The sequence below is a fragment of the Mastomys coucha genome, unplaced genomic scaffold (genome assembly GCF_008632895.1).
Source record: "Mastomys coucha isolate ucsf_1 unplaced genomic scaffold, UCSF_Mcou_1 pScaffold23, whole genome shotgun sequence".
NCBI lineage: Eukaryota > Metazoa > Chordata > Mammalia > Rodentia > Muridae > Mastomys > Mastomys coucha.
In genome coordinates this window covers 14026498-14034726 of record NW_022196906.1, presented here as the reverse complement: position 1 = coordinate 14034726, position 8229 = coordinate 14026498, and positions in this window count along the sequence as shown.

Genomic DNA, 8229 nt, shown 5'->3' with positions numbered 1-8229 from the left:
AATAACACCCTTCACAATAGTCACAAATAATATAAAAAAGCTTGGGGTAATGAACGGGCTGTGAAGGAGATTAGTGAAATAATGCCCTTCACAATAGTCACAAATAATATAAAAAAGCTTGGGGTAACTCTAACCAAATAACTGAAAGATACATATAAAAAGAAATTCAAATCTCTCTAGAAAGAAATCAAAAAAGACCACAGAAATAGAGAGACCTGCCATGGTCATGAATTGGGAGAATTAAATAGTAAAAATTACCATTCTATCAGAAACAATCTACAGATTTAATGCAATCCCCATCAAAATTCTAACAAAATTCTTCAAAGAAATGGAAAGTCAATTCTCAATTTCACATGGAAAAACAGAAAGCCTAGGATAGTGAAAACAATTCTTAATAAAAGAACTTTGGGGAGGAAAAACCGTCCCTGACCACAAGCTATACTACAGAGTAATAGTGATAAAAACTGCATGTTGTTGGAACAGAGAGACAGGTTGATCAATGGAATAGAATTGAAGACTTAGAAAGAAAACCACACACTTAGGGATACTTGATCCTTGACAAAGAAGCTAAAACCATCCAGTGGAAAAAAGACAGACAGCATCTCCAATAAATATTGCTGATCTAACTGACAAACTCTATGTAGAAAAATGAAAATATATCCATATTTGTCACATGGCACAAAGTTCAGTTTCAAGTGGATCAAGAATCTTCACATAAAACCTTATATGCTGAATCTAACAGAAGAGAAAATGGGAAATAACCTTGAACTCACTGGCATAGGATGAAATTTCCTAAAAAGAATTCCAATGTCTCACATTGTAAGACCAAGAATTGATAAATGGGACATCATGAAACTGAAAAGTTTCTATAAGGTCAAAGATATAGTAAGTAGAACAAACTACCAACCTATAGACTGGGAAGAAATTTTGGCAAATTGCACATCTGATAGAGAATTAGTATCCGAAATCTATAAGGAACAGAAAAAGTTAACCTCCAAAAAAACCTAAAAAATCCAATAAAAAAATGTGATGTAGAAGTAAACAGAGAATTCAGAACAGAGGAATCTTGAATGTCTGGGAAGCACTTAAAGAAATGTTCAAACTCCTCAGTCATCAGGGAAATGCAAATTAAAACAACTCTGAGGTTTCACCTTATGCCAATCAGAGTGGCTAAGATCAAAAACTCAGATGACAGCACATGTTGGCAAAGATGTGGAGAAAGAAGAATCCATTGCTGGTGGGATTGCAAACTGCTAAAAACCACTCTGGAAATCAATTTGGAACCTTCTTAGAAAATTGCTAACAGATCTACCTGAAGATCCAGCAATACCACCCTTGGACAAATACTCAAAAGATATTTGGGCACATGTCCCATTTTATTCATAGTGTCCTTATTTGTGATAGCCAGAAGCTGGAAATAATCAAGATGTCCCATAACAGAGAACGGACATAGAAAACGTGGTTCATTTACACAATGGACTACTACTCAGCTATTAAGAACAAGGACATCATGAGTTTTGCAGGCAAATGGATGGAATTAGAAAAATATTATCCTGAGTGAGGTAACTCAGACCCAAAAGAAAATGCATGGTACGTACTCACTAAGAAGTTGATATTAGCCAAAAAAGTACAGAATTCCCAGGATACAGAATTCAAGAAGGCTAACAAGCCGAAGGGTCCAAGTGAGGATGCCTCAATCCTGCTGGGTGGTGGGTGGAATAAAGGGGTGGGAAGGAAGACCCATGTCCTGCCAGAGTTTCTGTACTCTCGGCGGGCGACTCAGGAGGCTGTCTGTGCTCTCCACACAGCCCAGGTGGGCATCTGGCTGATGTGAGCCATATCCCAGTCCTTGGGGGTAGTGAAAGAGGACAACCCTGGGGGTCCCTGGTCTCACAGAGGCCAAGGACCACAGGTTCTAGCTCCTGGGCATTGAAGGCGATGTTGGATACCGTGGAAGAGCTGAGAACAAATTGGGAGCCCACAAGGGGAAAAGGGGGCAGAGAAGGGAAGCAATTATGGTGTGAGTGGGTAGGGGTGGGGTGGCAAAAGTTGACAGTCTGGTCTCGAAGCTGCAAATGCTGGCCAACATGATGAGTTCAGACATAGACATGCTCCACATCAAGACTGAGGTTTTAAAACATAAAGTAGGGAATTGTAATTAGCTTAGCAGAAATTAAGATATTTTAATAAGATCCTTTACAACATGACTTCACATCCTTGTAACAACTGGTCAGGTTACTTCATAGGATGAAAGTGAAGACCAGACAAATGACAGATCAGTGGTGTACATTTCTAGATAATGTATATTATTGCCTCTATTTAAACTTTAGTCCCATTTCAAGAATGGTAAGGTGAATAATGGATTTTTAAGTGTTCACTGTGTCTCTTTGTTCCTGTTCCTAGTATGGACACAATGCATAAAACTCCCAAGCCTTTTCTCCTTTCAGTTTCTACTATTAGATGAAAGGAATTTAAAAATCTGTTTTGCATCTTCAGCAGTTAAAAAATACAAATTATAATACAGATTATATATACAAATTATAATTACTTTGAAGTATTTTTTTTACCCATTCAGAATGACCAACACAAAGAACAAAGCAACTAATTTTGGCAAAGATGTGGAGAAAGTGGAACTTTTATACAGTAAATGAAAACTGGTGGAAACAATGAATGTATTATTATTTTTTGTTTTTGTTTTTTTTTTTCAAGACAGGGTTTCACTGTATAGCCCTGGCTGTCCTGGAACTCAGTCTGTGTAGACCAGGCTGGCCTAGAATTCAGAAATCTGCCTGCTTCTGCCTCCCAAGTGCTGGGATTAAAGGCATGCACCACTACCACCCAGCATGGAACAATGAAATGTAGACCCATGAGAGTTCCTAGCTCTAAAACACCTAGGTACTTTACCCAAAGATTTTAAATCCTGCTATGAGATATTTGCAGCTTCATATTTTTTGCTGTCAAATTGCTAATCACATTTTCATAAAAATGGAACCAGCCTAGATGTCTATGAAAAATGAATGGACAAGGAAAACTACTACAGAAAATTACTAAATAAAATTAAAGTTTTATTTAGCTCTAACAAAACAATTGTATTTGCAAAGTAAATTATGGAACTAGAAATGATAGTATTTTTCAAAATAGTGAGATAGATAACCAAAAACAGTACACATTTTCTCTTACAAGAAGATAGTAGATTTTAGAAATTATTTTATTATTTGATATGTATGGGTTTTTGAGGTGTGTTAGTCATTTTTCTTTTTCTGTAACAAAACCCCATGACTAAGGGAACTTACCAAAGAAACTATTTAACTTGGCTCACTGTTTTAGAGGCAGAACAAAGATATGGTATTAGGAACAGTAAAGTCCCTACATCTTGATCTACAAACAAGAGACAGAGAGCATACTGGGAGTTGTGGAAATCTTTTGAAACCCTAGAGACTGTGCCTAGAGCCATATCCTCTTCAAAAGGCTACATCTTCTGATACTTCCCAAACAATTCCAATAACCTGGACTATGTATTCAAATACATGATTCCATATATACCTGATACCTGCAGAATCCCAAAGAGGGTGTCAGATCCCTTGGAACTGGAGTTACAGTGAGCTATGAGCCACCGTGTGGCTCCTGAGAAATGAGCTCTGGCCCACTGCAGGAGCAGCTAAGTGCTTTTAACCACTGAGCCATTTCTCAAGATTCTGGATTATACATGTTAATTTTCACATATGAATACATATATGTATGTAAGCTTATGCTTGATTTATGTGTATCTGTGTGTGTATATGTATACATCATGAACCTATAAAGATAAAAAAAAGAAATAAAAGGATCTTAAGAGAGAAAGAAGTAATGGAATACATTTAACATACAAGCAGAAAGAGACAATTTGTGGGGAGCAAGAGGAATGGAGGAAATTGAAGAAAGTATGGAATTGTTGTCATAATGAAATAAAAGTATGCATAATAATGCCACAGTAAAACTCATTACTTTTTATTTTTACTTTCTATTTAAAATTTTAATACAGTTCTTTTCACACACACATATAAAGAAGCAATCCTCCAAATTATCAACATGTGGGATGTTTTTATCTCTATACTTCTGTATGACATAGATGCTGTTAATCATGGATAGGCAGAACTTGCTTTCTTCTACATAGTTATTTACTTAGGTTTTTTTTTTTTTTGAGACAGGGTTTTTCTGTGTAGCTCTAGCTGTCCTGGAACTTACTCTGTAGACCAGGCTGACCTTGAACTCAGAAATCTGCCTGCCTCTGCTTCCCAAGTGCTGAGATTAAAGGTATGTGCAACCACTGCCTGGCACCTACATAGTTATTAATTAAGACACTTTGCTTTTCTCTGTGGCAGAATGATCATATTGACTGTGTTCCATTGCCCATGAAATATATCACAGATTGTTCATGAACAGGTTCACAGTTGGAGTAAAATTTGAAACTAGAATTAACATATTTTAGACACACTTGAATAATTCCATCCCATATGATACATAGAAGTATGTTTTGATGGGCTGTTTCTTTCCTTATTGACCCTGAGGTTGGGTGTTAATGAAGTCATGTATGGACTCATTCAAAGATGAATTATCATGCTATGATGATGGACACGGCTACCTTAGCTTTGCTGGGAGATCCTGACATTGTTTGTTGTCTATGAGTGGATGTGGCATCTAGTATGTGTATAACTGTACAACCAATGTCTGGGAGGTGTATCGTGGACACCATGTTCTCTGTCTGACTCTCAAGTTTTTTAAAAAATTTTATTTAATATTTTTTTACACTCCAGATTTTATCCCCTCTGGGTCCACCCTCTGACTTTTCCACATCTCCACCCCATCTCCAGGAGGATGGCCCCATCCTCCCACCGTCCACCCCACCAGACCTCCCTACTCCCTGGGGCCTCCAGTCTCTTGAGGATTAGGTGCATCTTCTCTGACTGAACCCAGAACCAGCAGTCCTCTGCTGTATATGTGTTGGTTGCCTCATATCAGCTGGGGTATTCAGCCTGGTTGGTGATCCAGTATCTGAGAGATCTTGGGGGTTCAGGTTGAGACTGCTTGTCTTCCTATAAAGTCACCCTCCTCTTCAGCTTCTTCTAGCTTTTCCCTAATTAAAGCCCAGGGGTCCCTAGCATCTGTCCATTGATTCGGTGTAAATATCTACATCTGGTTCTTTCAGCTGCTTGTTGGACAGTCATGATAGGCAGGCCCCTGCTTGGAAGCACACCATAGTATCAGTTATAGTGTTAGGCCTTGGGGTCTCCCTTGAGGTGGATCTCACTTTGGGTCTATCGCTGGACCTCCTTTTCCTCAGGTTCTTCTCCATTTTTGTCCCTGCAATTCTTTCAGACAGGAATATTTATGGGTCAGAATTTTTGACTGGCATGGCAACCCCATTCCTTACTTGTGCCTTGTCTTTCTGCTGGGGTTGGCTCTACAGATTACCTCTCCCCATTGTAGAGCATTTCATCTAAGGTCCCTCCCTTTGAGTCCTGAGAGTCTCTTTCCTCCCAGGTCTCTGGTACATTCAGGAGGGTCCCACCAACCTCCTACCTAAATGAGGTTGCTTGTTTTCATTCTTTCTTCTGGGCCACAGGATTTCAATCCTTATCCCCAACCCAGTCTCTGATCATATTTCCCTCTTCTCTTCCCTGTCCCCTTTCCCACCCAGGACCTTCCCTCTCTCCCTGATCCTGTGATTGCTTTCTTTTCCCTCCCAAGTGGGACTGAGGCATCCTCACTTTGGCCCTTTGAGTTCTGTGGACTGTATCCTGTGTATTCTGTACTTGACTTGATGAAAGATTGGCTATTTCTGACCTTACACTAGTGTTCTGCAAGAGGTAGAACTGTATGTCCTTGGAAGTGTCTTAGTATATTAATGTAGCTGAATAAGTGCTTACCATTTTCTCTGTAATTCCCAGAAGTCTTTGGTCCTTGCATCTACTCAAGGTATAACAGTATAGACAGGGTAGATGGAAAGAAATAAGGACATGAATGTAAAACCATAATTTTTTTGTACATTTAATGCTGTTTATTTCAGTCCCTATTTACAAATTGAGTTATTGTTTCCTAATTGAATTTTTTTGAGTTCTACCAAAAGTCAAACTAGAGATATTACAACCTATGCAACACATTAAAATGTATACTAAAATTATAAAATATTTGTATTTTGTTTCATTTTCAAAGTTATTCTACTATGTTCTAGCTTCAAACTTCAACACAAATTTTCATTAAGATAATGTCGTATCAAATTCTAATATTCTTTATTTAATTCTACTGATTCACAATTCAATCTTATATAAATTCAACTAAATCTTTGCTTTTCAAAAACACATTTATAATTATTAGAAAATCAGAATACTAAAATGGGAGCTGCTCCAGAGGACATATAACTCTTTCAAAGAGAAAGAGTAATGTTTCCTACTAAACAATTATGCTAGCCATAACATAAGACTAGAAGTAATTTTAAATATTTAATGCATTAGGTTGCCATGCCTGCAAATCATCAGTCAGTGTGTTCCACATTGTGTATTTAAAAACTAACCTACATTCTGGAATATTAAGCTGACACTCAAGACAGAGTTTCCTTAGTATAAAAATTAACTATTTTCTGGTTGTATCCAAACCTTAACATCTCAAAGTTATTTCCTATTTTAAAAGCATGGTTTAGCCGGGCGGTGGTGGTGCACGCCTTTAATCCCAGCACTTGGGAGGCAGAGGCAGGTGGATTTCTGAGTTCGAGGCCAGCCTGGTCTACAGAGTGAGTCCCAGGACAGCCAGGGCTATACAGAGAAACCCTGTCTCAAAAAAAAAAAAAAAAACATAAAAGCATGGTTTATGTATAAAAAATAGAAACATATAGAATTTCTCCATTTAAAATGTTTGCATAAGGAATAGGAATCATGCAACTTGGTGTGGTGGAACACAGATTAATCCCAGTACTTTGTGGCAAAGGAAGGGACATCTCCTCAGAGTTTGAGTCTAGCTTAGTCTATCAACAGAGCAAGATTCAGGCCATCAAGTTAAAAAAAAGAAAAAAAACATATTCTTAAATAGTTGATTATATGTTTCTCTTATTTTTAAGAGAACAAGTAGGAAGTATTATTTTAAATGGTGTGTTAAAAAAGAAGCTATTGCTTCTTTTTTTAAATCTCAATCAAAATATAGAATCTTCACCAGTCTCCCTGGGCTGGTGTCCTGAGCAGACCTTGGGCACAAGCTCTGCAGCCAGTCCCACATCACCCAGAGGAAGCTCAACTCCCAGGTGCTCTGATACTCTCAGGATCAGAGGTTAGGAGGACCCAACATCTGTCCCAACACTGAGAGTATCTGGGACCAGCAGGACCAGGCACACTGGAACTCCACCAGCAGAGTGGCTCGAGTTCCTTCTGGTCTCTCTGGACTGTTGTCTGGAGCAGACCTTGGGCCCAGGCTCTGCAGCCAGTTCCACAACACCCAGAAGAAGTTGCTGTACTCCCAGGTTCTCTAACAAGCTCAGGGTCACAGGATCTCAGAATCACAGGATCACTGAGACAGCTTTGACTCTGAGGAGTTCTGACATAAACAGGATCACAGGAAGGACAAGCTCCAGTCAGATTTAGCAAGGGCAGGTAGCACTAGAGATTACCAAATGGCAGGGGCCAAGCGTAAGAAAATAAACAACACAAACCAAGGTTACTTGGCATCATCAGAACCCAATTCTCCCACCATAGCAAGTCCTGGACACACCATTACACCAGAAAAGCAAGATTCAGGTCTAAAATTACTTATGATGATGATACTGGACATTAAGAAAGACATAAATAGCACCCTCAAAGAAATATAGGAGAACACAAGTAAACAGCTAGAAGCTCTTAAAGAGGAAACACAAAAATCCCTTAAAGAACTACAGGAAAACACAATCAAACAGGTGAAGGAAATGAGCAAAACCGTCCAGAATCTAAAAATGGAAATAGAAACAATAAAGAAATCAGAAAGAGAGACAACTCTGGAGATACAAAACCTAGGAAAGAAATCAGGAGTCATAGATGCAAGCATCACCAACAGAATACAAGAGACAGAAGAGATAACCTCAGGGGCAGGAGACACCACAGAAAACATTGACAGAACAGTCAAAGAAAATGCAAAAAGAGCAAAAAGCTCCTAACCCAAAATGTCCAGGAAATCCAGGACACAATGAAAAGACCAAACCTAAGGATAATAGGTATAGAAGAGAGTGAAGAC